Here is a 27,030-nt window from a genome sequence, read left to right as displayed (position 1 = left end):
GTCACGACTCACCAGTTTGAGAACCACTGCAGCAGAGAATGAGTACCTAAGAGCCCATTTTGCATGTATCCTCCTTGAGACAATTGCCCCAAATCTACTCTTTGTTGGAGCTCCTCTGCTGATTTTATGGCAATGAAAAGTCCCTACTAAGAAAAAAAGTACCATATTTTACAGGCCATGGGCTTATCAAAATGTAAGGGAGAGACCTTAATGAATATGTGCCTTATCAACACATTCTATTGAATTATCCTGAGAACTTTTTTTTCTTTGCTGGATAGAAATTCTCCAGCAAAATTATACTGGATAATTTTGCCTATTCTCTTGTAGCTAGAGACTTGGTTGCTGCATTTTTTTTTTTCAAAGGGTCAGATTCTTATTTATAGCCTCAGACTTCAGACTTTGTACAACTTTCTATTTAAGGAAATTTTAGATTTTAATTTGATTTGGTAACTTGTGGAAGTTTGGATGTATTGGACTTGGGTTTTTCTTTTGGAGGAAGGCCAAACTTTCTGTTCATCTTCTCCAAGTGTGCACTGGTTCTAGGTTTGCATTCTGGGGAAAGATGAAATTTGTGGGATCAAGCAATAAACTAGATTTTGTAAGATGTTACAGGACGTATGACGAGCATTCGGTGATAGTGACCTCTTTTTGCACAATCAAATTGCATAATAATGGCATGTACTCCTTTATGACAATGTTTCTTGATAAACTGGTATCTGCCAGTTGTGCCTATTTGCTACAAGTGTCTGTAGTTACCACCTTCACAAAAAGGTATGCAGAACTTTAACTTTAAAATAATCATTCTGAAGCATGTTCATTTGGATGGAAAAACTGTTTTATGTGAGACTTTGTATATCTTTCAGATACATTTGGTTTAATAGTCTTGGTTCTTGATCATTTTAAATAGAACTTTAAAAATATTGCTAGTTTACCCTTATTTTTCTCTATTGTATTTCTTACCTGGCTAGTTGTCATGTGTTGGGTTTTACTCCCCCTACATCTTGTTAGAATATTTCCCATGTGATCACTTTGCCTCACAGTTTTGCCAGCAAGCTGCTTATGGCCCTGGCACAAATGTATTATGACCAGAATAAAATATTGCTGACTCTTTATCTTCGCTAAGACTTGCACACAAATATATATAATGACAAATATTTCTGTTAAAAACTGAAATGCAGTCTGATTATTAAGGATTTAAGCATTTGCATATGCTTATATAACCTGCATCTGTTAATAGCAGCTTCTGCATTCGCTTTTAGGATTTCATTAAATGGTTAGGTCTTTTGAGCATTTTGTAGTGAACATATATTTTGAAAAATTTCTTTATAATTCCTAATCCATTTCTCTCAGTTAAAAAATATATGTAGAGACAAATATAGTACTGTTCACTACCAAAGCATGCATACATCTATTCTTATATCTACATGTTATATATGTATGCAGAAATTTTTATACAATCTAATTTTAATGCTTATTAAAAATACATTAAAAAGGAAACTTTATTTCTCATTTAAAATATCCAGATTCCACTTCCTCAAACTCTTAACAATTTCATAAGATCTAAGATTTATTATTATTTATATCATAAGATGTAAGATTCATTATTATTTATATAGCTTTTTTAGCAAAAAGTAGTTCACAAAATGGTTTACAAAACCAAATAAATCAATAAATGGGTCTCTGTCCCCAAAGGGCTCACAGTCTGAAACAGATGCAGAAGAGACACTAGCAACAGCCAGTGGCAAAGATCCCTTGCTGGAGTGGGAAGGGACAATTGCTTCCTCCTGCTAAATATAGAAGGGTCTCAATTTAAAAGGCACCTCTTTGCCTTGTTAGCAGGGGTTAAAATTATAATCACTCAAAGAGCTAGATTAAGGGGAGGGATAGAAATACTTGGCAATTTCATTAGAAGTAAGTTTTGTTTGTTCTTTCAAAGCTGTCACCACTTTGTGCCTTTACACTTTTAAAAAATCTTAACTGACTGCTTCCCCCTAAATTTTAGTACAAATACATCAATCAGTACAGGTAATGCCTCTGTTCTGTTCGGTTCCATTCTAGAATCGCAGTGGATAAAAAAAATCAGTGGATACCAAATCAGTGGAAAAATAGCTTTAAAGACCCACTCCCAGGTTTCTTGCTCCTCCATTGTCACCCCAGAATGCATTGGTATAGATGCTATACCACATTCAGCCACTAGATGGGTGAATAATGGGATCTAATGAAATGAAATTTTAATTTAAGAGTGCGAATGAAGGAAATTGAATTTTGGTGCTTTTTCCCTTGTTACAAGGCATTTAAAGGTGGACCCTGGTATCAGTGATGAGTCAAATCAGTGGATGCCAAATCAATGGATACCAAGGTCCCACCTGTCATGTGGTCCTGCTTTGAGATACAGTACCTCTACTTTGAGTTGGTTAGTTTGGGAAGTAATATTGTACCAGCTTATGTTTTGTTGGTACTGTTGGCTTATAGATGCTTGTTTTGACTTTAAAAACAACGTATTTGGAATTCTATTGATATGAAAAGCTCTGATATACACTGTAGTTGTTGGATCCAAATGCATTCTGATAAAAAACTGTGACAAGCTGGTGTGTGAAAGGCCTGCTTGTTCTCTGTCCTCATGACTGGAACAAGCCTAACTTTGATAGAACAAATTCAGTCAGGTTTTGTATTTATCTTGAAACTTCCTGTGGCATACTTCTTTCTTAACATTGCCTTTTGTGGTTCTAGGTGAGCAAAGCATTATGGTGTGAAGAGCAGTCTTTGGAGGAAAGTTTTCATCCTGCTCTCGTGTGGTGAACAGCCTGTGTGGTGGTTTATAGTTCACGCACTAACCAGTAGCATGCTTTATTGCTTACATTGTGGAAGTAGCTGAAGCTGCATTAAGCACAGCAACTTAATTTGGCACTTTTCATTTGCATGTTCCTTTAGTTGGCCACCAGTCTGCAGTGAGAAGCACTTGATTTAGAAGTGTGTATATTTTTCCCCAAGCTTACTAGCACAGCTCATTGTGACACTAGGCCCTTTCAAAATATGCATCTGTTATGAGAAAGTTTTGTGTTTGCCTTAGTGCGTTTAAACTGTGCATAAAACTAGTGCATAAAAATAGAGGTATTTCTTGTCTAAAGGTAACTGATTAGAGGAAATTAATCTAGACTATGACTGGGCTACAGTGTGTGCTCATTTGGAATCCATTTCCGTTCCAGTAACAGCAGCAGTAGGAGGTGTAATGAAGGAAGTTGTTGTTAATTCAGGAGTTATTAATTTGAATCACCTTGTGTAACTAATGCAGCATGGTATCTAAGACCCGCAAGGCTGCCAGCACTTCTGTAAGCACATCATTGCAATGGAAAGCTTTTCTTTGTCAGAAAGATGGCTAGAAATAGATAGTGAAAGTCTAGCTGCCTCAGACAGCAACTGTAGTTTGAAAAAGTCATCTGCCGTTTTGCTTGTATTGAGGGTGACTTTCCACACTTAATGTAGAAGGTTGTTCAAAATGTAGGGGCCTTCCTGGAAATGTAGATTGAGTTGGAGTTCTGCATCTTGGCTTGCATGTAAAGAAGTGTAGTTAAATAAATGTAATTAACCATTACCACTTTACCTTTGACACTATGCTGTGTGTGACATTAGGCTGGGGGGGGGGAAATGTTCTTAACATCTTGTAGAACATGATATTTTCCTTTTCACTAACTAAATTTTTAAAGCTGCAATTTTGTAAGTTTAACACTAGATAAAAGTAGCATTTCTGGACTGCACATATTCTTCTAAGTCCCATTGAATTTAATAGGCCTGTTTCTTAAATAGTCCTGCACAGGATTACGCTGCAAGATCCCCAGTGCTGCTAACTTCAACAGTCAAAATTATGAGAGGTCATTGGTTCTGCTTGCAAATCTTAGAGATAATGTGACTTTGAGACATGTCTTGAAGGTCCTTAAGGCGACTCATAATACTTGTGTAGTTAAGAACATTTTGGCTGCAGCAAAGTATACAGTATTTCGTTCATTACAATGAATACAAGCCTTCTTAAAAACAGGATGAATTTCACAGAATTCTATAGGTTGTAATAAGTTGCCTAGTACGTATCTTAATTTTTTGCATGTTCCTTTATTGCCCATCCCATTTGAGCAGGTAAAATAGGCTTTCTTTTCCAGCTTGTTAAGCTGTGGAGTGCTTTGCAAGATGAGAAGTAATAGTATTTCATAGAACCGGTGTGACAACTATTTTGAGGCAGTGGTAGAGAGCGAAGCAGAGTGAAGCTGCACTGTTGATTTGATTGTAGAGCTGTTAATAAGTTATTGTTGTGTGCATGAGTTTCTGTGGACAAGTATGTTTGCTTTACACTCAGTAAAAAACCTTAAAGAGAAGTACAAAAAATGCCCAGCATGCACAAAACTTGTTCAGCATGCTCTCACCGCACGTACTTCTGTGTTGCAAAGTGGTTTGAGAGGCAAGTGCAAGAACCTCATTGGCCTGGGAGGAATGGCTCAGATAGCAGCATATAGCTCACTGTCTTGCAGATTGTTGTCTTTGTCATGTGATAATGCAACTTCCACTATCAAATGTGTAATATGGAATTGGTGTATAAAATTATCTCAAAAGCTTCAGGATTCTGAAACTGTTCTTTCAGGAAAATAAAGAGAAAAATGTAGCAGTATTTGTAGACAATTTTTTGTTTGCTTGTCATTTAAAGGTTTTTTAGACAGGGAAGGTGTTTAAATGTCACTTGACCTCTCTACCCCTTGTTCAAGCTTCACAAAGCCTGTGGCAACAATTTCAGTATTACTTTAGTATTTTTAAAGTCTTTCAAAGCAGGGGAAAACCATCAAATGTACAATTAAAACAAGTGACCCATTTAGATATTGCGTGAAACCATAGTTTAATTTTGGTTTTCTGTGGCATTCACGAGTTTGTGACTTGCACCCCTTTGTGGGAGTGGAGGAAGTTTTAAACTTCTGGTTCTTATTCAGAACAGAGGGGTTTGTTGTGATGTTTGACTCCAATAAATCCATGTTTGTTCTAACCAGAATTTGCAAACAAGCCAGGTTATGAAACTGAATCCTAGTTCTGCATGTATCTAAATAGTCCCAAACCCCTTAATCTGATGAATGTTGGAGAGAATTTGTTAAATTCAGGCCACTACTGAAAAACTGTATTAACTGTAGAAGTTAGCTTTGCATCTGGAACTGGTGTCAACAATAGCATCTTGCTGTAGATTTCAGCAAATGGAAAGGCGAGCACTGAAATAACATAGGGCTTTAGAAGTCAAAACCAGAACCTTGAATTTAACCTAGAAACAAATTGCTAAATAATGGAGCTCTTTGCAATATTGGTGTTATGTGCTGCATGTGCCTAACACTTCATTGTCACCAACTCTAGTTTCCACATGCTCTCAAGGACAGCCCAAGTACAGTGCAGTGACTATCTGGGTTCATTCACAGGTCACTGTGTGTGCCTATGGAATTTGTCACTCAACCCTATTTTGCATGTTACTGTGTAATGATCAGTTATCCAGAGATGAAAGAGAGATTTGTCAAGAGTGCCTGATTTTTTGGGGTGGGGTGCCTGTGTTGGGGTCTGGCCTTGTTTACTCTTGTGTTGATTCAGCAGCTTATAATATGCTTTTGAATTCATTTAAAAAAGTTAGAGGACCACCCCATACTGCTTGTGGTCATAACATGGTAGTGAAACTGTAGTATTGAAGACATTGCAATTATGGTTGTTCACTGGCTATTTGGAAACTCTGGTTTTGCACCTTGACCTGAATTTATCGGGCCACTACCTTTTATTTATAGAAGGTAGACAGAAAATATTCCAACTGCTTAATATTGAATAATGGTTCTGACAAGTAGGAATGGCAACAAAAGGCTGCATCCCCCAAACAGTAATGCCAGTTGGCTCAAGCAGACCACTTCCCTATCTCTGCCTCTCCTCATGTTCTGCTGTTCATTTGGACAATGTTTGTTTTATGGCTCATGGGATGACTGGGCATGCTCAGCCTGCATCAGGCTTTTTTTTTTGCTTTTTCCTTTTCACTTAAATGCATGTACTTCTGCATACCTAGAGAGGTGCCCTCCAATATGTAGAAATCACTGCCTTGTCTGTGGGTGTCCCTGTTTTGTGTACAAACTGATGAGGCGTTCAACCACATCTTCAAAATTCTGTTGTCTGTGGATTCTGGAGGTTCCTGAGCATGCTCAATCCTTGTCAGCCTGGTTTTCAACTTTTAATATACAAACATTTTTATTTGTAGAGTCTTCTGGATGTGTGGAAATTGCTACTTATTTTTCTCTGGCCCCATTTTACATTCAGTCCAATAGCAAATTCAGGTGGTTGAATGCCTTTTAGCATGTAGAGATGATAGTGAACTGGTTTGGATGAGATGTGTGTGCTGGCCAGCCTACCTATGTGATTAGGGGTGGATTCATATATATCTTGCTCCCTTTCCCAGCATGCCTTCTTGTTGTTGCATGTTAGGGAGCAGTTCTGGCCCCCTTACATATAATTTTCCCCTCACATAATTAGGATGGAGAATGATTGCTGGGAGGAGAAGCAGGGCATGCACAGTCCTGCTCTATTGTGTGGTAGGCTAACCAGGAACCAATCCTATAAGAAATTTCTGAATTTAGAACTTTTAAGGGATCCCATCCATTGTCTTGAGTTACTAGGTCTTTGTGAACAATTTTTCTGTTCTTGGTCCTTTCAACCTATTTTTAATACCTGTAAATGCTACAGTAAGTCTTAACCCGGAACAAAAAGTATCCTTAGATTGTCAAAATGTTTCTCAAAGGGTAATTGATAAAATATGTTTTTTGTTAAATTGACAAAACTTGTGCTTTTTGGTCCTGTATGCAGCATTAGAACAAAATAATGTGCCATGATTGAGTCCCAGTAGCAGAGACTAGATTGTATGAATATTGCTTCGTAATGAGATTTGAGACAGACAACTAGGAATTCAAGCACTTCAGTACAGCTAGATATGTAAACATGCTTTGATACATGTATGTAATTCTTGTTTTATTACTCAGCACTTGATGACCTGCAGCAGCATATAGCCCTTTCTCTCCTTTTGCCTGCCATCCATATTTATCAACACCTATTTGCTAATAACCATACAGGGCCCCCCGTATTAGTGGATCCCATACTGGGTCCGTGGGGCCTCCAGTGTGCCCCCCCAGAGGAGAGTCTCTGCTTCCCTCACCTCTGGATGGTCCTCTGAGTCCAGCGGAGGCCATGAATGTCTGTTTGCAGCCTCTGTTGAACTGAGACTGAACCCAGCAGTAAAAAAGCTCTACTTCTGGTTTCTCTGTGAAACCAGAAGTGACAATTTTAATGCCTTGTAAGACATTAATCCGGACATCCACAGCCTCTGCTGGGCACAGAGGGCCCTCGGGTGGGTGGGTGGGGGAGTTCACTGGTATCCACAGTTTCAGTTAACTAGGGAAGGGTTCCATAACAGAACCTCCCTAGATACTGGGGTATGCCTGTAATTACTTCCTCAGCTCTAACTGGCAGTGCATTTCTCATGGAAATTTAATGGCTATGATCTTACAAAAAATCAAGGTCTAAGGATTGGCAATGTGTAGCTTTAGTTGTGGTTCTTACTTTGATACAAATTAGAGACATATGTTAGTCACAACTGTTTTGTTGCAGTTGACTTTTTATTGGCAAGATTTTTGAGAAGGGAAGCTTAGTGCTGGAATGATGTAAATTCCTCACTTGGAAGAATCCTCAACAGGAAGAAAACCCTACTTTGATTTCCCCCCCCCCCTCCACTCTTTAATCAGGATCATGGGATTCTGATTATGCAGCTCCCAAACCAGCTAGAAGGCTTACTTTTAACAGATCTATGAATCTTTGCCCAATCTCCTGAAGTGGTGTGTATAGCTGTGATAGAATTTCCTGCCTACTTTATTTTTTTAATGATTAAAAATACTGTGTTTAATTAAAATTATAGTAGTTTGAAATGAATGCTTTCCAAAGCAGCAGTCTTCTAAAACTGAACAGGAGAAAATGCACACTTTAAATCTGAACCATGGCACACCAAGGCTTGATGGTCCTTTCAGACTGCAGACTGACTCCCATATCTGCAGCTCCAGTGTCCACCCTGGTTGCCTATTACAAGTATCTTTGTTTTACTGTAGTAGCACTTGCATCACGGGTGCTTCCTGCTTAACTGAAGAACCAAATGTGCATGCGACCAGCCTGTATACTAAAGGGCAACTAACGGGAAGCGGGGCAGTTCAGTTCTTCAGTTAAGCAAGAAGCACCCACATTGCAAGTGCAACTACAGAAAAACAAAGGTACTTGTAATTATATACCTGTAATATAACACTATATTGTTAAATAGTGTTGCCCCATATTTGTGGCTTCCTAATCTGCGGGGGTCCTGGAACAGAACCACCATGAATACTGGGAACCACCTGTATTTTCAATGCCTGTAAATGGTGCAGCAAGTCTTCATCCACATTTCAACTACTTTATTTTGCTACTGAGTATCAACAACCAAATCGGGGAATAGGATAAATTATCTCCCAAGTTAGAGGAGGGTGCTTTTCAGACAGGATTGTGCACCTGCATTTACCGTTTTAGAAATTTGTTATTGAGAAGGTAGCACATAATGTAACAAAGGTTAACTTTAATTCATACACTAATTCTGTAAAAAGGTTAACTTTTTTCTGCACGTTAAATGTGTTTTCTAACTTGCAAGTTCAAAGGAGCCTGTGCTCAAGCAAATATACTTGAAAAATGGATAGTAGCCTTGAAATTCACTGTTGGCTATGTTAATTTATTTTGTGCTACATGCTCTGTTGAGCATAATGTGAAATAAAAAGTACAATAAAGTTAAGTGCCAGGTAACTCCACTGAAAACAGGCCTTAATAGGAGAACAAGCATGGCCATAAATCTGGTTGAATAGTTTTTAGAGGCAATTGTGCATATGCTGTAAAACAGGATTTTTTGTTAGTGAATACCAAGATGATAAGAAATGGTTACTTGCTCTCCTTTAGACACCTACAGGTGTCCCCTGCTCAGCTGACAGGTTAGGGACCAGAGCAGTGCTGAAATGTGGAAATGTTTGAAAAGCAGAACTTAGCCTTTTTTTAGTTTACAAATGTTGCTTCCAGTGCTTTTTTAGCAAACTAAAGCAAATGCCTTTTTTATTTTCCATATTCCTGCTGTCACACACAGATTTGTGCAAATGGTCTCTCATTAACACCTTCGAGAATGGCAGTAGATCCAGTGCTAACGTAGGGGCACGCTCTCACACATGCACACAGTTTGAATCACCATGTCATATGCAAATCAACATGGGGAAGGGCAGTTTTAGTCTTTAGAACAACAGAGAGGTTGAAAAAGTGGAGCATGCATTGAGTGAAAGACTTCCAGGTATAACTGAAATGGGTTGAAAGAGTGGATGCAAAATGAACCATCAGAAAGTGGGGGATACCTGTAGTATCATGCTGTCTATTAAGTACATAAGTAGAGAGGCTTAAAATGTTCCTAATATATCTATATGTAAATGTTAGCGTGCAACATTTGCATTTCGCAGCATATAGCATATATTGCATATAGCATATATAACATTTGCATTTAGCAGCATATAGAAAGTCGAGCTATGTACTTGAGTAAAAATAGAATGGTTCTAGATTTTTCCAGTGTGTGTTCCAGCACTTGTTGGATATATAATTTTATTGTATTGGTATAATTCTGAGTGTAAAGGTGCATTTATATTTTCACTTGCTAGAAACAAGGTTGATAAATACATGGTGTGCATGCTGAATGGGGACCCTTGACTCCATTCCTAGCTTAGTTGAACATGGCCCAAATAAAAATGAGTATTCATAGGGTAAAGATGTTGGGAAGAAACGCTTGCCTAGCACAAGCAGTACTGTAAGTGATGCAATATTAACATCAAATGAAAATGCTTTATTTGTAATAGTGCATTCTTCCATTTGTGCTGTACTATTGTTAATGTGGTTCTTTTTGTTTGGGTTTCACACTTATATACTGCCCTTCCTCCAAAGAAGTCAAAAGTTTTGTACATGGCTCTTCCTTCTGTGATTCTCAAACAATCCCTTGAGGTTGGTTAGATCCCTTAAGGTTGGTTAGACCATGAGTCTGGCCCAAGGTTTTCTGCGCCCCCCCCCCCACTCCATAAGCTCTGTGATTGAATTTGAACCTAGTCCTTTCTGGTTCCAGTAAGCAGTACACCATGCTGGCTCTCACACCAATATCAATCTCGTTGATCAGGAACAGCATATTAGTGCATGTCAGTATAAAGTGGTCCTATATTCTTGTGAAAAGCAAGAGGCTGCAAATGAAGTAGGGTAACATTGTAGTCAGAAGGATGAACTTTATTACAAAACATCCTGCTAAAGTGGAAGTAGATAATATGTGTCTATTCTGTATTGCCCAATTTTCTGTAGTCTACTATTACTGCAAAAAAGAACAGAATATTCTCATTATTGTGTGTACCTTGTTTGAAGAAAGCTAGTTTTGTGACTTCCAATAGAATGATGTATTCATGTGACAGTTGGACTCAAAGGTAAAATCTACTGTATACATCATAAGTCCTGGGCAGCATGCTTTTCCTTGGTGTACAGCAGGCACGCCAACTCTTTTAAAATCATCTACTTGTACTTTTCCATTTTTATAACTTTGCATGATTGCTAATCTGAGCATAATCTTTCATAAATCTTTCATAAATCTTGAGTTTATAAATCATGAGTTTGCTCGAGGCTTCAGCAACTCTGCTTCTAGACTCAGCCTGCTTTTTCAGTATTATTCCCATACTGCATGTTTCCCTTAAAGAATTTCTGTAAAGTTTATTGAGACTATGTACCAGAAGCATTTTGAACCCTTAAATGTGCAGTATAGCTGTACTGTCATCTGTGGTCATGAATTCTTCCCCCTGCCATTGAATTAAAAGCAGTAACTCTAAGGACACAGTTATTCAGTCCTAAAGTAGTAGTATTTGGCCAAGCAATGGGGTTATTTAAATTAGGGCAAGCTGGCGACAGCTCTCTACATGACATCCTGTAGGGTATTTGGCATCTGGTTGTAGAAGCACAAGCCTGCATCTGTTTGATACCATGACAAACCTTTTTGGCAAGTGTGGGCAAAGCAGCGTCTTCCTTGCCAAGCACTGGATTTTGTTGTAGCTGCTCCAGAACAAATTACTCTTTGCTGCAGCAACTATAGCTGTTCCAGAAAATAGATGTTCTAGGTTTTGATAATATAAATGACTGCTTTAATCTGAAAATTAGCTTCTTTCAGTTTGACAGAAAAAAGGTGATTGTACAGTGTTGATTCTTCCTAGGAGGAAGCTAAGAAGGGTACAAGCAAGCCAGGGGTTTAGTTATGGACTAAATTAGACTGGATTTAGGATGCAAAGAGGAATCATGTGCATCTTCTTCTCCCATTAAGTCCAGGATGGACAACTTTCAGGAAAAACCTTTTCTGGAGTTTGGAATATCTTGTCAAGATCAATGCAGTGGTTAGATTGTGAACTGACCTGTATTTGCTCACCTTCAGGACCAACACACTTATGAGGATGAGTGAGATGGAACTTCAAGGCGTGGTCCTGGGGAGGCATGAGCTGGCAGAAGCTTCCATCTGCCTCCACCTGGCCACCCCTCACCAGACTGCTGCTACTCTGCTATTGCCCTAATCCTATGCTACCTTACTCTCCTTTCCAGAATGAAAGAGTGTGAAAAAAGGATTGGAGAAGTGCTGACCGATCAGTAGTACTGCTGCTGTGACTGAGCAATTCTGGTGGGGCTGGAGAAGGAGGAGGGTAGGAAGACTGCTGTGAACATGTTCCAACTGCTCTCTTTGCAAGATCATGCCTTCTTATTGTCTCATCTGTGGTTCCCTTGCCTGCCCAGCTGCTTATCCTGGATATACTTGGCAGGAGGATGCTGAGAAGGTAGAAGACTTATTCTTCTGCTGTCAGTATCCTCCTACTCAGCATGTTCTGAAGAAATAGTGGGCCCTGGGGAAGGAGGGAGCCAAAGCATTGGTTAGTTAGGGTGCTCAGGGTGCACATATTAACATAATGTGCTTAGGAAAAAGGGTATGGTGGAGGAGGAAAATTCAGGGACCAGTTCAGCTTGGGTCATGTTGTCCTACCGAACTTGAACATGTGGTAATGTTTATATATACTGCTCTGAGGCTGAAGTGACTTTTTAAAAGCCATACTGCTGTTTTGACTTGATCAGACTAGGATATGAGCAAATATAAATAGAGCAACAAATATTTTTGCTGCTTTGATAGTAGGTATGTGGTAGACAAATTGTGTATTCAGTATTCTTCCTGAATATGATCAGCGGAGTGCAACGTGGATTAGGTTAGAGCAGCCGTCCCAGGGTGCGGGGAGCCCTGCACGAGCATCTGCAGGGCTCCCCAGCCCGCAGAAAGAGAAAATGGAGCGATCACGCTCTACTTCACAAAACCGGAAGTGAAGCGCAATCGCTCCACTTTCACTTCTGATGAGTTCATCCCAGTCCCTGCAACCCCTCTGAGCGATGCGATCCTGGGGATTGCATTGCTGCCTACCCTCTGCCCCCGCTGCCTCCCCCTGCCCCCGCAAGAACTTACAGCGTGCGAACTCTCCACAAGAGTTTGAAAACAGCTGGGTAAGAAGTAGGGCCAGTCTTTGTGGAATACATTATGAAATGTATATTATGATTCCAAACTACTTTGCCGATCTATTTTATTTTAGTGATGGTCAAAATGTCTTAGAAAAAACATTTTATTTTATTGGCAACTGCAGCAAAATAAAACTCTTAATAAAGTTGGTTGGCTTGGGTAGATAGCAGCAGTGTCCCAAACAGAATAAAGTGTTACCAAACTGAAATAGCCTCCATCTTTCCTTATTTAACTCATACGTAAGCCTCAAAGACTAGTCCAAATTGTCTAGTCGTATGTTTCTGAAAAGTATTCAGGCTTGGACTTGGGTAAACTGAATGGGAGAGTGTTCCATAACTAGAAAAGGGAAGGCAGCCACTAATATGTCCCTGCACCCTTGCTGTCTGACTCTAATGCATAGATTGTATTCATTAGTGGAGCTTGCAGATTGTGATGGGATGTGTGAAAGCTTTCAGCGTGAAACTAGGCATCTGGCTCTGTAAGCTACTTGGCAACAGCATCATTCTTTTGAATTTTGAACATTCATTTTATCCTATTTCACAGTGGATTTAAATAAGACTTCTGGAAATATATCTTGAGCTTGTCTGTGTAGTAAATTCAAGAAACAAAGATAGAATATGCAAATAATATTCTTTTGTAAAAGTGTGTTGCTGTAAAAACAATCATATGCAAAGATTTCTTCAGTATTATGAGGCTCAGGCCTCAAAGGCCAATGTAAATGACCCAGTAACACTAGTGTAATGGAATATTTTCACTGGGGTCTTTGCTGTTGTATTTGCTTCTAAGAAGTCCAAATTAGGCAAATAATCACTCTTGACTAATATAGGAAGCATGTGTTAAACTGTCAAAGGCATTGTCTTAGCATGCTCCCATTTGCAGGAGTCAGTACACAGTGAATGTGCTCTGTGGTGGTGGTGATTTGTACGTGTGGTTGCACATCAGCTAATAAGAAGAGCCCCACTGGATCAGGCCATAGGCCCATCTAGTCCAGCTTCCTGTATCTCATAGCGGCCCACCAAATGCCCCAGGGAGCACACCAGATAACAAGAGACCTGCATCCTGGTGTCCTCCCTTGCATTGGCATTCTGACATAGCCCATTTCTAAAATCAGGAGGTTGCACATACACATCATGGCTTGTAACCCATAATGGATTTTTCCTCTAGAAACTTGTCCAATCCCCTTTTAAAGGCATCCAGGCCAGATGCCGTCACCACATCTTGCGGCAAGGAGTTCCACAGACTGACCACATGCTGAGTAAAGAAATATTTTCTTTACTCAGTAAAGAAATGTTGAATAAAGAAATATTTTCTTTTGTCTTTTGTCTGTCCTAACCCTCCCAACACTCAATTTTAATAGATGTCCCCTGGTGCTGGTGATATGTGTGTTACGTGAGAGTGTAAAGAGCATCTCTCTATCCACTTTATCCTTCCCATGCATAATTTTGTATGTCTCAATCATGTCCCCCCTCAGGCGTCGCCTTCCCCACTCCCTCCCCCTGGCACGCCACCCGCCCCCTTTCCCAGCCCCCACTTAGACTGCTATGGCTTGGTGGTCTGTGAGACCGCTGAGCAGCGGAGGCTGGGCACCCACCCCTCACTAGCCCAGCGCTAGTGCAACACCGGTCGGCGTTAGCTTAGCACAGGTGGTAGTCTGGCAGTGAGGCTCACAAACATACCTTACGGCACATTTGCAACAGTGCGTGATGACACGAAGCCGCGGCGTTGAGCCCAGGATTGGGCTCTAAAGCAAGACATTGCTTCATAGTTGGGAAAGTAGAAACAAGACTCATTTCAGGTTATGTAAATGTGATAGTTGTGATGAGCAACTGCTCTTGAATCTTAGGAACTCCAGAAATGCCTTGATATGGTAAGCAATTTTTTGCACAAATTGCCATTTACAATAGATATTGCTTGATTGTAGCATCTTGTCTGAGAGATAGCATGAATATTGTGTGTACCTAAATGTTTCTGCAGAGCTATCCTTCTGAAAGTTACACCAAAGAACTTCCAAATTTTTCTTCAAGTGTAACATACTTCACAAATGTGAGCATTTTCTTAGAAAGGCAAATGCTGTTAGTGTGTTTGGCACTTTGCCTCCCCTTCCTCCCAAACTGTGTTGACCATAACTCTCCCCAAAATATGGGTTCTTGTGCGTGTCCATTATATTGTACCCTTGAGGTGCCTGACCATGGAAATTGAGAGCTTTGCAACTGATTTGTGTTCATATGTTCAACTTGAAATGTTAGTTCATACTTGAATGGGAGCTGAACATACTGATTATGTTCTAATGTGGAAGGTGTGGTAACTCAATTATATAGGCCTCCTAGACCATGACAACCTACAGAATTGTATTTTTTGAATTCTGAGAAATAGCTTTCAGACTGTACCCAATTTAAGCTATTTAAAAATAAAATGGCACAAAACCAAGGACAGTGTGTGCCTTCATATAAAATAATGAGAAACACCGTTTCTTTTGGTAAGTCGCTCCGAATAAGGTATCTTGTTTTCTGATCATATGTAGGTCATTTGCCCATCCTTTATTATGCTATTGTTTCTTTCCTGTTCATTCTCTTGTTTCACCCTGTTTGAACATGTCTTTTGTCCTGAATTTTCATTCTTGGGGCCAAATTAGATATAACTTGGTTCTGTTCTTGGAACTCTACAAGCTTTCCCTGTGGAAAGTTGGTGGGGTGAGGAGAGAAGAGAGCCAGATCAGGGCCACAACACAGATGTATATTTTTGTTCTAATCCTGATCTGGATTGTCCCCAAAGCAGCTGTTTGTCAAATTGGTCTCACAAGCTTTTCATGAAGCAGTTTTGAGGTGGTTGGAAAGAATAGATCAGGGCTGTGGTGAGGAGGCAGTGAGCTACCCTTTTATCATGCTGAGACCCTGATGCAGATCACTTAGTTATGATTGATTCATTTTTTGTGTGGCAGTGGTAGAAACTGTTTCTACCACTTTGAAATTTGAGTTACAAATTTTGATATTTGGCTCTGGCTAGTTTGGCTCTTGGTATACTTGCATTAAATGTTTACACCCATTTGTTTTAGAATGTACAATAAGTGTCCCCAGTGCTATATCTCTTACTGCTACAGACTAAAAAAACGCCCCCTTTTGCCTTCTTCTAAACAGTATGCTTTTGTGTGGTGCATTGTTAACAGGATGTTACGTATATTCATATTTGTCATAGGATGGGAGAACTGAGCAAGCAAACTGACAGAAGTAGAAATATTACTCAAGGCTATATTTGAAGTTGGTATTTTCCTATGGTAGCTTCCTACAATTAGCCTTGTAAAGGGGAAATGGAACTCAAAACTGCAGTGACCACATCAGACATTAGATAAGAACTACACTTAGCTATACTCTACTTCCTGAACAATATTTTTAACTTACATTTGTTTTATGTAGACTGGTGTTTGCGGTAGACTTAAAATTTTACAGTAATATGGTGTGTAAATGCCATCTTTCTCTTCTGAATATTTCAGTACATCCCATTTTTATGAGATAAAATGAATGTATAATTCAGTTTGAGAGAAGCTGGAATTTTATCCTAGGCAACTGCTCTGCTCTTTCCAGCCCCCTGTCCTCTACCATTGTATACAAGTATTCGGTACCTGATTGATTGCTGTCCTTTGTAGCATCCAAATAGTCAATGATGATTTCTTTAGTATGAGAATTCACTGTTTTGAGTTAAAAGAGCAAAGTACAGTACTGTACCACCCTTGTCTTAGCAGTTTGTTATAAACCATACCTGAGCGTGTGAACTGAGGCATTTTTGCCAACCAAATGGTAGAGTAGGTAGAAGAATGGTAACGTATATAATTCATGAGTTTCTTTGAAATGTTTGTCCTCTATGAAATATTGGCATAATCTTCATATAAAATTGTAATCCAAGATACTACTGCATAGGGGGTGGGTGGGTTATGTTCGTGTTTTTAAATTGCCCTGAAATTAAGTTATAAGCCCTTACGGGGCAGGGGCAGGGAGGAGGCAGCAGCACGATCCCCAGGTTTGCACCACTCAGGGGGCTGCAGGGGCTTGGATGCACTTATCAGAGCCTCCTGCAGCCTTTCAGGGGTGCAGGGAGCCATGCACGAATGCTCCACTTTCACTTTTGCAGCTTCGGGGAACCCTGCAAACAGTTGCACAGGGCTCCCCGCAGCCCCGGGAGGCTGCAGGAGACTTTGGTAAGTGTACCCAGGCCCCTACAGCCCCTGGAGCGGCACGATCCTGGGGATCGCGCTGCTGTCTCCCCCCCGCCCCCGCAAGGGCTTACAATGGTTTTCAAACTCCCAGAGAGTTTGTAAACAGCTGTCCTAGGAGCTACATGAGGGCAGTTCCAGGGGTGCATGAGGTGCTCTCAGAATTAAAATGTTTTTGCTTTGATATTTTTTTACTAGATGACAGTTTTTACCAAAAATGTTTGAATTTGACCTTGACTACCAAGGACCAACAAAAGTGAGTATTTTGCTGTGGCCACAATATTTACCTTTTGACGGATGGGAATTGGCATCGGCCTCCTCATTGATTTTTTTGTGAGTTTTTTCTTCAAATTCTTTAGAGAGAATATTTAATTTTTTTGAAATTCTACTTTTTGCCATATATGTACAATGAAATGTAAGAAAATAGCAAATTTTTATTACTAAAATAGAAATGTAAAATAAATAGTTTTATATAATAAAATATGCAAAAAATAATTTAGGAGGGTATGTGAGAAGTTCAAAATTCTCCTTGAATGCATGAGTCACAAAAGGCTAAAAATTTTGCAGAAAGAAGAAAGTGATAACTGTTTGTCCTAAGGGTGATATGACTAAATGTGTTTACTTGGGAGTAAGTATCTTGCTGTCAGTGTAATTAGGTCCATGATATATAAGAATATCTAGGTTTTGGTCGTTATCCTGTTGTTGTCTTTATTTAATTCAGTTACGTTCACTGTTGCAGTACAGATTTGCTAAGGAATAATTGGGACTGATTTGAAGAATTATTTTATTTGTTGTCTAACTTCAGTGCCCTTATGTTGACAAAAGTGCAAGTGACATGCTGAGCAGGGCTGCTTTTCTGTTGAATTGGCTTGTCAAAACAGTTTAATGTGGGTGTGTAGAAGAATGAACAGGACTAACAGAGTAGGCTTAGTGCATCTGCTCCAGTTTGTTCAGGAGGAATTGCTGCTGAGCCTCTGAGGCTTGCTGTCAAGGAAGTACAGCATTATCCGTTTTCTAGATGATCTGTTGGGATTTTATTTTTGAAAAACATGTTTCATTACCCATTTATGCAATTAAACATGAAAACTACATGTAAACGTTGACACAACACTTACTTTGTAGTGACTTTGCTTTTTTTATGTTGCAGGACAGATAAATAGGATTTGGTATGTAGTGGGGCATGGATAAAGATTTTGATCTAAGCATGTATCTCCTTTAATTTGGTGTTCCGTGTGCTATAGGGATTTTCTGTGCTGGTGGGTGCACTGTGTGAAATTTCGATATATTGTCTGCTCAAGTACGTTATTTCACTTTTTCTCCAGAAGACTTTGGACAAGCCAGCAACTGACACACCCAGCTGAGAGCAGGGAAAGCACCCTGAGTCAAAAATTCCATGTTTATATCCAGATGTTAAGGCTTTCAGTAAGAAACACATGTAACTTGCTTAGTAGTGATGAAAAGTGTGTACATTTTTACTTGCTTATTTGAGGAAAGCTGAGAGAAATGATAGTAAATATTGTAGGAGATACTTGTTGCATGCTATAGTAGTTGCAGATTCTGATGTAAGTTTCAAAATGTAAGTGTCTAACCTGTAGTTAACCCCTTGCTGTCACATTTTCAAAAGCATAAGCCTCTGCATCAGTGCCATCTGAAGCATGTTTGCTTCTGCTTGTAGAGCCACACAAATGGCATTAATTCTTCCATCATGCATATGTATAATAGTAGCAGTAAACCTGAAGGGAGAAGAAACAGTATTATGCTCTTTAGAGCAGTGGTTTAAAACCTTTTAGCATCGGGACCCACTTCTTAAAATGACACTATCAGGACTCACCCAGCTTTACAAGACTTTAAAAAAAGGTGATCTAGAAAGAAATATTTGTATTTGTTCACTTACAAGTAATAGGTACGTATGTACATACTTACTTGCAAAAAACTTTGATCTGCTTTTTGTAATGGGGGCAGTCTTGGTGAACAGCCTCAAGGCTTGAGGGGCTTACTGGTAGCTCCCTATATTTGCACAAGCTTGCAAACTGCAGGAGCTTAGCTGTTTGCAGAGCAGTTAGCAGCTATTTGATTTTTGGAATAGCCTTGGGGCTTGAGGCAATTAGTTATCTGATTTTTTTCTAGCACCTGTGTTCTCATTGTAGGCTCTGTGAGCCACCAGAAATCAGGTCCTGGCTCGCAGTTTGAGAAACGCTGCTTTAGAGTATTGTTGCCATATAATTATAATAGTGCAATTCAGTCTTTTGGGAGGGTGTTTATTTTAACTGTTTTAATTGCCTAGATTCCACAGTGCCGCCGCGCCCCCCCCCCCCTGTATTTCCAGAATGAATCTCTGTGAATAACTTCTGTATTACGGCATTTTCATGTCCTGGAACTGCTGGAATTCCTTGATTCCTTGAAAGTTACAGCCCTATACTTGTTCAGTGTAGTGCATGGAAATAGTGTACTTATTTAAATTTTCAGATTGGAGTTGGGATATCTTGAAAAGTTGAAGGTTTTATTAATGAATACATCAGGGTTTAGAGATTAGCATGGCCGAGTAGTAATAGGAAAACACATTATCGCTTAACAAAAGAGAGAATTAATTTTGAAAGATGTATAGAATGGTTAGGCAACAACAAAGACAGTGCCGTTTGGAAAATGGCAAAACGTGAAATTAGCGAAATGGACTAAAAGTGATCAGAGTAACAGAATTCAGCCCTACCTTGAGTTTGCTTTATCCCAGAATTTTCTTGTAGAATGGAAACATTAGGGGGAGAGAGTTGGGGTAGAAATATAATAAATAAATCTTTCTTCCAAGTCCCTTGCAGACCACTTAACACAAGCCCCTTTGCTATTGCACAATAGTGTATACAGTACCTGTGTTTAGTTCAGTCTTTAAGGAAAATAGAATGATGTATTCCTGAATTTCTGAGATTTCCTTCATGCTTTGAGTTGATACATTTTCTTAACTTGGTTGGCAATAGTCTGAAATAGTGGCATAACTAGTGGGGGCAGTGGATGGGCTGGGTGTCACACCAGAAGTGGGTGCACATGAGGCCCAGCCAAGCCCATCACCAGGGGGTGATGACACAAGTCACTGCCCAGGGCCATAGAAGTGGCACAACTCTGCTGTTCTGAAATCTAAATGCACCATGCTCATTTGATGTGCGTATACCAGTGGTTCCCAATCTTCTTAGAGCAGGGGTGCTCAATAGGTGGATCACAATCTACCGGTAGATCACGAGGCAAAATGAGTAGATCGCGGAGTGCTGACCCCCCCCTTCAGGTGCCTCTGGGAGGAAACGCCGGGAGTAAGGCCCATTGTACTCAATGGGGCTTACTCCCAGGTAAGTGTGGCTAGGATTGCAGCCTCACAGCCTAATCCTAGGCATGTCTACTCAGGAGTAAGTTCTGTTATACTCAGTGGGGCTCAAGGTACACCAACATACATTGTACACATAAATGTTATATGTTATGATGGCGCGAACATTGTAAAAAAAACTCTGGTAGATCTCCTGGCCTTGCTGGGTTTCAAAGTAGCTCTCGAGCCAAAAAAGTGTGAGCACCCCTGTCTTAGAGGAACCTAGAGCAGTCATTTTCAACCATTGTACTGTTGCACACTGTTGTGCTGCGAATGTTCTGCAGGTGTGCCATGGGTGTTTGGAGGAGGGTCATTTATTAGTAGGGCCATTGGGAGATGTGAGCACCATGCTGGCAGTACAGTGTGCCTTGTCAATTGTCAAAAGACTGATGGTGTGCCTTGAGAGTTTTAGAACATTTTCAGTGTGATGTGAGATGAAAAAGGTTGAAAATCATTGTGCTGAAGGCTGCTGCCTGATTTATAAATGCACAGGAGTGTGGCTATAATTAATGGTGATAGGCTAGTAGTGCTCCCCTCCCCGGTAGTAGCTTGTTTAACACTTCATTCACATAGTCTAATCTTGCCTGTCAGTTTTATGAACCACCAAAAATTGGGTCTTGATCCACTGGTGGTGGATCCTTAACCCACATTTTAAGAACCGCTGGTCAATACCATACTAAAAAAAAATTAAAATTCTGTGCCTCAGCATTCAAACTCAGTGCCAATAAAAGGGAAGTTATTTGTTTAAACACCTAATAGATATGCTTCATAAAATACATATATAATACTGTCACAAAACATACCATTACAACTTGGATAAAAATATGTATTAAAAAGTGAATGCAATATCATAACTACACAGATTCATAATCTGCCTTTCCCAATATCGTTGGCTTTCAAAAAGAATCTGAATAAACTTTTATAAAAACATTTTCAAGATTGACATCTATATGCTGTTATGATGTATAGTCTCTAACATAGTCAAGTTATGAACTGACTTAACTGAACAAAAGAATTCCATTTTGATAAAATGATCTTGTTTATGTGTATTTCCTTTAACTTGTATTATATTAATCTTTTGTCTTTGCTACTTACTAGCCTTTATTCAACCACTCCATAACAGAATGGATTTTGAGAAACTTCCAGTTCATCCTTACTAATAGTAATTTCCCATTTAACAGACACATAGCACAGTCATTCATATCTACAGGGTTTTCCAATATTTATTTTATTGATTTGTAATCCACCTTTCTCCCCGGAGGGCACCCGAGACGGCATCCAATACAATTATTATTGAATTTAAACAAAAGTATCTAGTAATGTACCAGAATCCCAAGCACCGAGAATCTCTTCCAGTCCGTGGCAACCATACTGAGCAAGATGGATCAGTGGGCTGAACTGCTCAAAAAAATAAAGGGAACACTTAAACAACACATCCGAGATCTGAATGAACGAAATATGCCTATTAAATACTTCGTTCCTGACATAGTTGAATGTGCTGACAACAAAATCACACAACAATCATCAATGGAAATCACATTTATCAACCCATGGAGGTCTGGGTTTGGTGTCATACTCAAAATTGAAGTGGAAAAACACACTACAGGCTGATCCAACTTCGATGTAATGTCCATAAAGCAAGTCAAAATGAGGCTCAGTAGTGTGTGTGGCCTCCACATGCCTGTATGACCTCCCTACAACGCCTGGGCATGCTCCTGATGAGGTGGCGGATAGTCTCCTGAGGGATCGCCTCCCAGACCTGGACTAAAGCATCCGCCTACTCCTGGACAGTCTGTGGTGTAACGTGGCGCTGGTGGATGGAGCGAGACATGATGTCCCAGATGTGCTCAATTGGATTCAGGTCTGGGGAACGGGCGGGCCAGTCCATAGCATCAATGCCTTCATCTTGCAGGAACTGCTGACACACTCCAGCCACATGAGGTCTAGCATTGTCCTGCATTAGGAGGAACCCAGGGCCAACCGCGCCAGCATATGGTCTCAAGGGGTCTGAGGATCTCATCTCGGTACCTAATGGCAGTCAGTCTACCTCTGGCGAGCACATGGAGGGCTGTGCGGCCCCACAAAGAAATGTCACGCCACACCATTACTGACCCACTGCCAAACGCTCATGCTGGAGGATGTTGCAGGCAGCAGAATGTTCTCCCTGCCGTCTCCAGACTCTGTCACGTCTGTCACATGTGCTCAGTGTGAACCTGCTTTCATCTGTGAAGAGCACAGGGCACCAGTGGAGAGGTTGCCAATCTTGGTGTTCTCTGGCAAATGGCAAACGTCCTGCACAGTGTTGGGCTGTTAGCACAACCCCCACCTGTGGACATCGGGCCCTCATACCACCCTCATGGAGTCTGTTTCTGACCGTTTGAGCAGACACATGCACATTTGTGGCCTGCTGGAGGTCATTTTGCAGGGCTCTGGCAGTGCTCCTCCTGTTCCTCCTGGCACGAAGGCGGAGGTAGCGGTCCTGATGCTGGGTTGTTGCCCTCCTACGGCCTCCTCCACGTCTCCTGGTGTACTGGCCTGTCTCCTGGTAGCGCCTCCATGCTCTGGACACTACACTGACAGACACAGCAAACCTTCTTGCCACAGCTTGCATTGATGTGCCATCCTGGATGAGCTGCACTACCTGAGCCACTTGTGTGGGTTGCAGACTCTGCCTCATGCTGCCACTAGAGGGACAGCACCGCCAGCATTCAAAGGTCACCCAAACATCAGCCAGAAAGCATAGGGACTGCGAAGTGGTCTGTGGTCACCACCTGCAGAACCACTCCTTTATTGGGGGTGTCTTGTTACTTGCCTATGATTTCCACCTGTTGTCTACTCCATTTGTGCAACAGCATGTGAACTTGATTGTCAATCGGTGTGGCTTCCTAGGTGGACAGTTTGATTTCACAGAAGTGTGATTGACTTGGAGTGACATTGTGTTGTTTAAGTGTTCCCTTTATTGTTTTGAGCAGTGTACTTTGCCTCTGTATTGAGGTACTTATTTTATTTAAGGAATTTATATCCTCTCTTTCCACCTCACTTAAGGGCCCTCAAGGCAACTTACAAAATATTTCAATACAATAAAAACAATGGTAAAAACATTAATATAAAATAATTAAAACCATAAAAACTGTGAGACAGAATTGGATCATAGTTGAAAGATGCTTCGTAAAAGCGCCAGCCCCTGATGTCAACATTTAAAAGCTTTCCTAAATAAAAAAATCTTGAGACTCCACCGAAAGGACTCCAAAGAGGGAGCTGTCCTCAATTCCAGAGGAAGGAAATTCCACAGATGGGGCACCACCACTGAGAAGGCCCTATTCCTTACTGCCATCCCCCTACCTCTACTAGTGGTGTCACAGATAGAAGCGCCTCCTCTGATGACCTGAGAGGATGGGTTGGATTATACAGAAGGAGGTGATCCCTCAAATACCCTAGACCTGAGCCATAATGGGCTTTAAAAGTCAAAATTAGCACTTTGGATTGAGCCCAGCAGCCAATGAATTGGAAGCCAATGTAGTTGCTGAAGCAACGGCCTGACAGAGTCAAACCTGCAAGCCTCAGCAGCTAAACAGGTAGCCGAGTTCTGCCCTAACTGCAGTTTCTGAACCGTCTTCAGAGGCAGTCTCATGTACAGTGCATTAGAAAGAGCAGGGGAGCCCAAACCCCAGCCCGGGGGCCACTTGCGGCCATCAGGGACTCCCAATCTGGCCTGTTGGGAACCCTCAGTCTCCATTGAGCCTCTAGTCCTCTGCAGACTTGCTGGAGCCCATGCTGACCTGATGCAACTGCTCTCAGCGTTTCGGCAACGGTTCAATCTCTCACTTGAGCTGTGGGATGAGGGCTTCCTCCACTGCTTGCTGTTTCTCGTCTGATGCAGCAGCGGCAGTGATGGCAAGTCCAGCCTTGCTTTGTGCAAGGCCTTTTATAGGCCTTGAACTATTGGAAGACCTTCATTCATTCATGTAAGTTCCATCTCTAACATTAATTTATGTCAATTTATGTATTAAAATGTAAATTTTTTTCCCCCAGCCTCCAACACAGTATCAGAGAGATGATGTGGCTCTCTTGCCAAAAAGTTTGGACACCCCTGTATTAGAGCATACCAACTGGAGCGTGTTGCAACAGTAGAATGGAGTTGGCTGCTGGCAACTTGTGAAGTGCTCCATTGGTGACCATGTTTGGGAGTGTAAGAGACATCAGCATTCCCAGCCTGTTGCTGAGCCTATCCCGCAGACCCCTCTATGAGCCTCTCCGCACTTCGGAAATGCTTGATATCATCCCCCATATCTACAGTTTTCGTATCTGGGGGGTTGATAATGGTGGCACACCCACAGATATGAGGACAAACCTGTACTGTCCTAGAGGTGATAAACCTAGAAAGCCCAATCTGAGGGTTAATATATTTACAGCACAATTCTGCGCATGTCTACTTGGAAGTAAGTTCCATTATGTTCAACAGTACTTGCTTTCAGGAAAGCATGCATACGTTTGTAGCTTTAGATACAATTTTAGTTAAGCGCTGAGCAAGCAAAGCTTATAATATACTCTGAGTAGAGAGAGATTCAGGTGATTCAGGTTCAGGTGATTCAGGTTCAAGTAGATCTTTTTCTGTGCAATTATAATTATTTTAGCCTTCTGTTTTCATTTCAGGGAATAAATATTCATTTGTGTAGCTGTTAAATAATTTATACAAATTATAGTAATATCTAGTATGTCCTTGCAGTCATAGCAATTTACTCATTTTCAGCTATTAATCTACTCATCCACCTCAATGGTAATAAAAGGAATGTTGCTAAAACTTGCATCTTCTTGACTAAAAGTAGGTATTTTAAAAAGCCAGTAATCATTGTGACCTTGTGGCTTAGAGGAGGTATAAAAATCAGCAGGAACCTTGCAGAAATAGTCTCCTCATTTAGACACATTCTGTTCATGTAGATTTGCACGACTTCTTTCATGTAACATAACATGAATTCTGCAGTCTTTTGCATAGTTCCAGTTTTCTTGGTTGTATGAAGGGCACGGACCCCGAAACCCTATTATAGCCACTGAAAAGATTATTTCGCTACCTCTCTGACTTCTGAGACTTCAGCAAGTGCCTCCCATATACTATTGAGCATATTTTCTTAGCCATAGCGACTAGAAAAGTGTGTGCCTGAAATGAAAGCTGAACGACTCAGAAAGCGGAAGGCACAGATTTCCATATTTTGTGCTTCTGTGGAATTTCAGCTGATATTCAGAGCCCTGACATATCTTTCCCTTAGTTCTCCTTATTTGAAAAGTACAATGTATGCAAATTACATTTTTAGTGTGGTGGTGGTGGTGTTTGTTGGATTCTCAGTCTGAATAGGCTTGATGGTTGCCCTCTTTCCTCACCGTATGGTTAGTCCCACACTAATTTTCCTAATGACATTTCTGTTTTGTCTGTATTAGGTACAAGAAACCTTTCTTGGCATATTTAAAATCCAAGCAGTATAAAACAAAGGATTGGATGGAGGGATACATGAATCAGGCACTTCACCTCCAACCATGACCAACCAGGCCTTGCTGCCACGTATCAACCATTTGAGACCATCATAGAAATACGTCTCTTAATTATCATATATATATATATATATATATATATATATATATATATATATATATATATATATATATATATATTTGGCCACCACCCCAGAAAGCTCCATTTACCCCACTAAGCTTGTCTGTATTGTGTCATCACCTCTAACCATTAGTTCAAAATCTCCAGTGCCTTCCTGGGATTACCTGAGAGATCACTTCGTTCACAGATCTCTGCATATCTGCTGCCAGTGTTTCCATGTGGATGTTAAACAGCATGGTAGACAAGAGAATCTTTATAGCATCAGTTTTTGAACTGTGGCTCCCCGGCTACAGAAACTAGTCAGGGGAGCTGTGGAAGCTAATTAGGGGAGCTGTGGCACCCTTGCAGAAAACCCCACAACCCTATACAATGTATTGGATTGTAGTTCTAATGGGGAACTGCAGCCAATGGCCCAGTAGGTCAATGAAGCTGCCAGTCAAAAAAGTTTGGAAACCACTGGTTTAATGATTGCTTACAGGTGGCTTTCCTTATCTCTTCCAATGCTGTGTGGGTTTTCTTTGTAGTATTCTTTTTCCTACTCGTATTAGTTGCCTACTTTGGGCTCTTGACAAATTATTTAGGCTCATGCTGCCTTATTGGTACCTATTTGTGGTTGCTCTTGCAGTCCTTGGTTTAGCCTTTTCCTTTCTAACATACTTGTCTGCATCTCTTCATACAGTCTTTGCTGACCACCCAAAGCTCGCACCAAAATCTGGGAGGTACTGGGAAAAATTTGTGTGCTGTGCTCTAGGCGTGGAGGTAGCTCCTGTCCCAGCCTAGTTGCTCTAGCAGTTGCCCATGATACCATGGGAAGCAGGCTTGCAGAGCTTGGGGAGGCCACCTTACTGGCTCACTGGCCCAACTCTTGCTGCCCTTAGTGAAGTCATCTCACCAGTAGCAAACAAAAGCTCAGCAACCCAGAAGCCTGGTGGTGACATGATCACCTCGTGCCAAATTTCCAGGTTGCTGAGCTCCTCATCTAGTGACACCAGCCAGAGCGATGCTACTGATTGCAGCCCAAGTCTGATGAGAGCTTTGTAAAGTAATAAATCAGAATTTATTTAGATGTGTTTTGTAAGGCAGAGGAAATATCAGGAAGTTCCCCAAAGTATTGGGTCAACTGTTTACCTCTTCTGTTAATGCGTAGTCAATCCTGACTTTCTACGAACAAACCAGAATTTGAAGATGGAATCATTGGGAAGAGGGGGAATGAACCTGAGGCTAGG

At 40.7% G+C, this 27,030-nt stretch overlaps 1 protein-coding gene across 5 annotated transcripts in view; it reads left to right on the top strand.

Moving 5' to 3' along the window:
* The window catches only part of LOC136657626 (serine/threonine-protein kinase WNK1-like), a 128,616-nt gene that overhangs the window by 9,814 nt on the left and 91,772 nt on the right, over positions 1 to 27,030 (top strand). The window lies entirely within an intron of this gene.

This window comes from Tiliqua scincoides, chromosome 7, assembly GCF_035046505.1.
Source record: "Tiliqua scincoides isolate rTilSci1 chromosome 7, rTilSci1.hap2, whole genome shotgun sequence".
Lineage (NCBI taxonomy): Eukaryota > Metazoa > Chordata > Lepidosauria > Squamata > Scincidae > Tiliqua > Tiliqua scincoides.
This window is presented reverse-complemented; position numbering and strand designations above follow the sequence as displayed.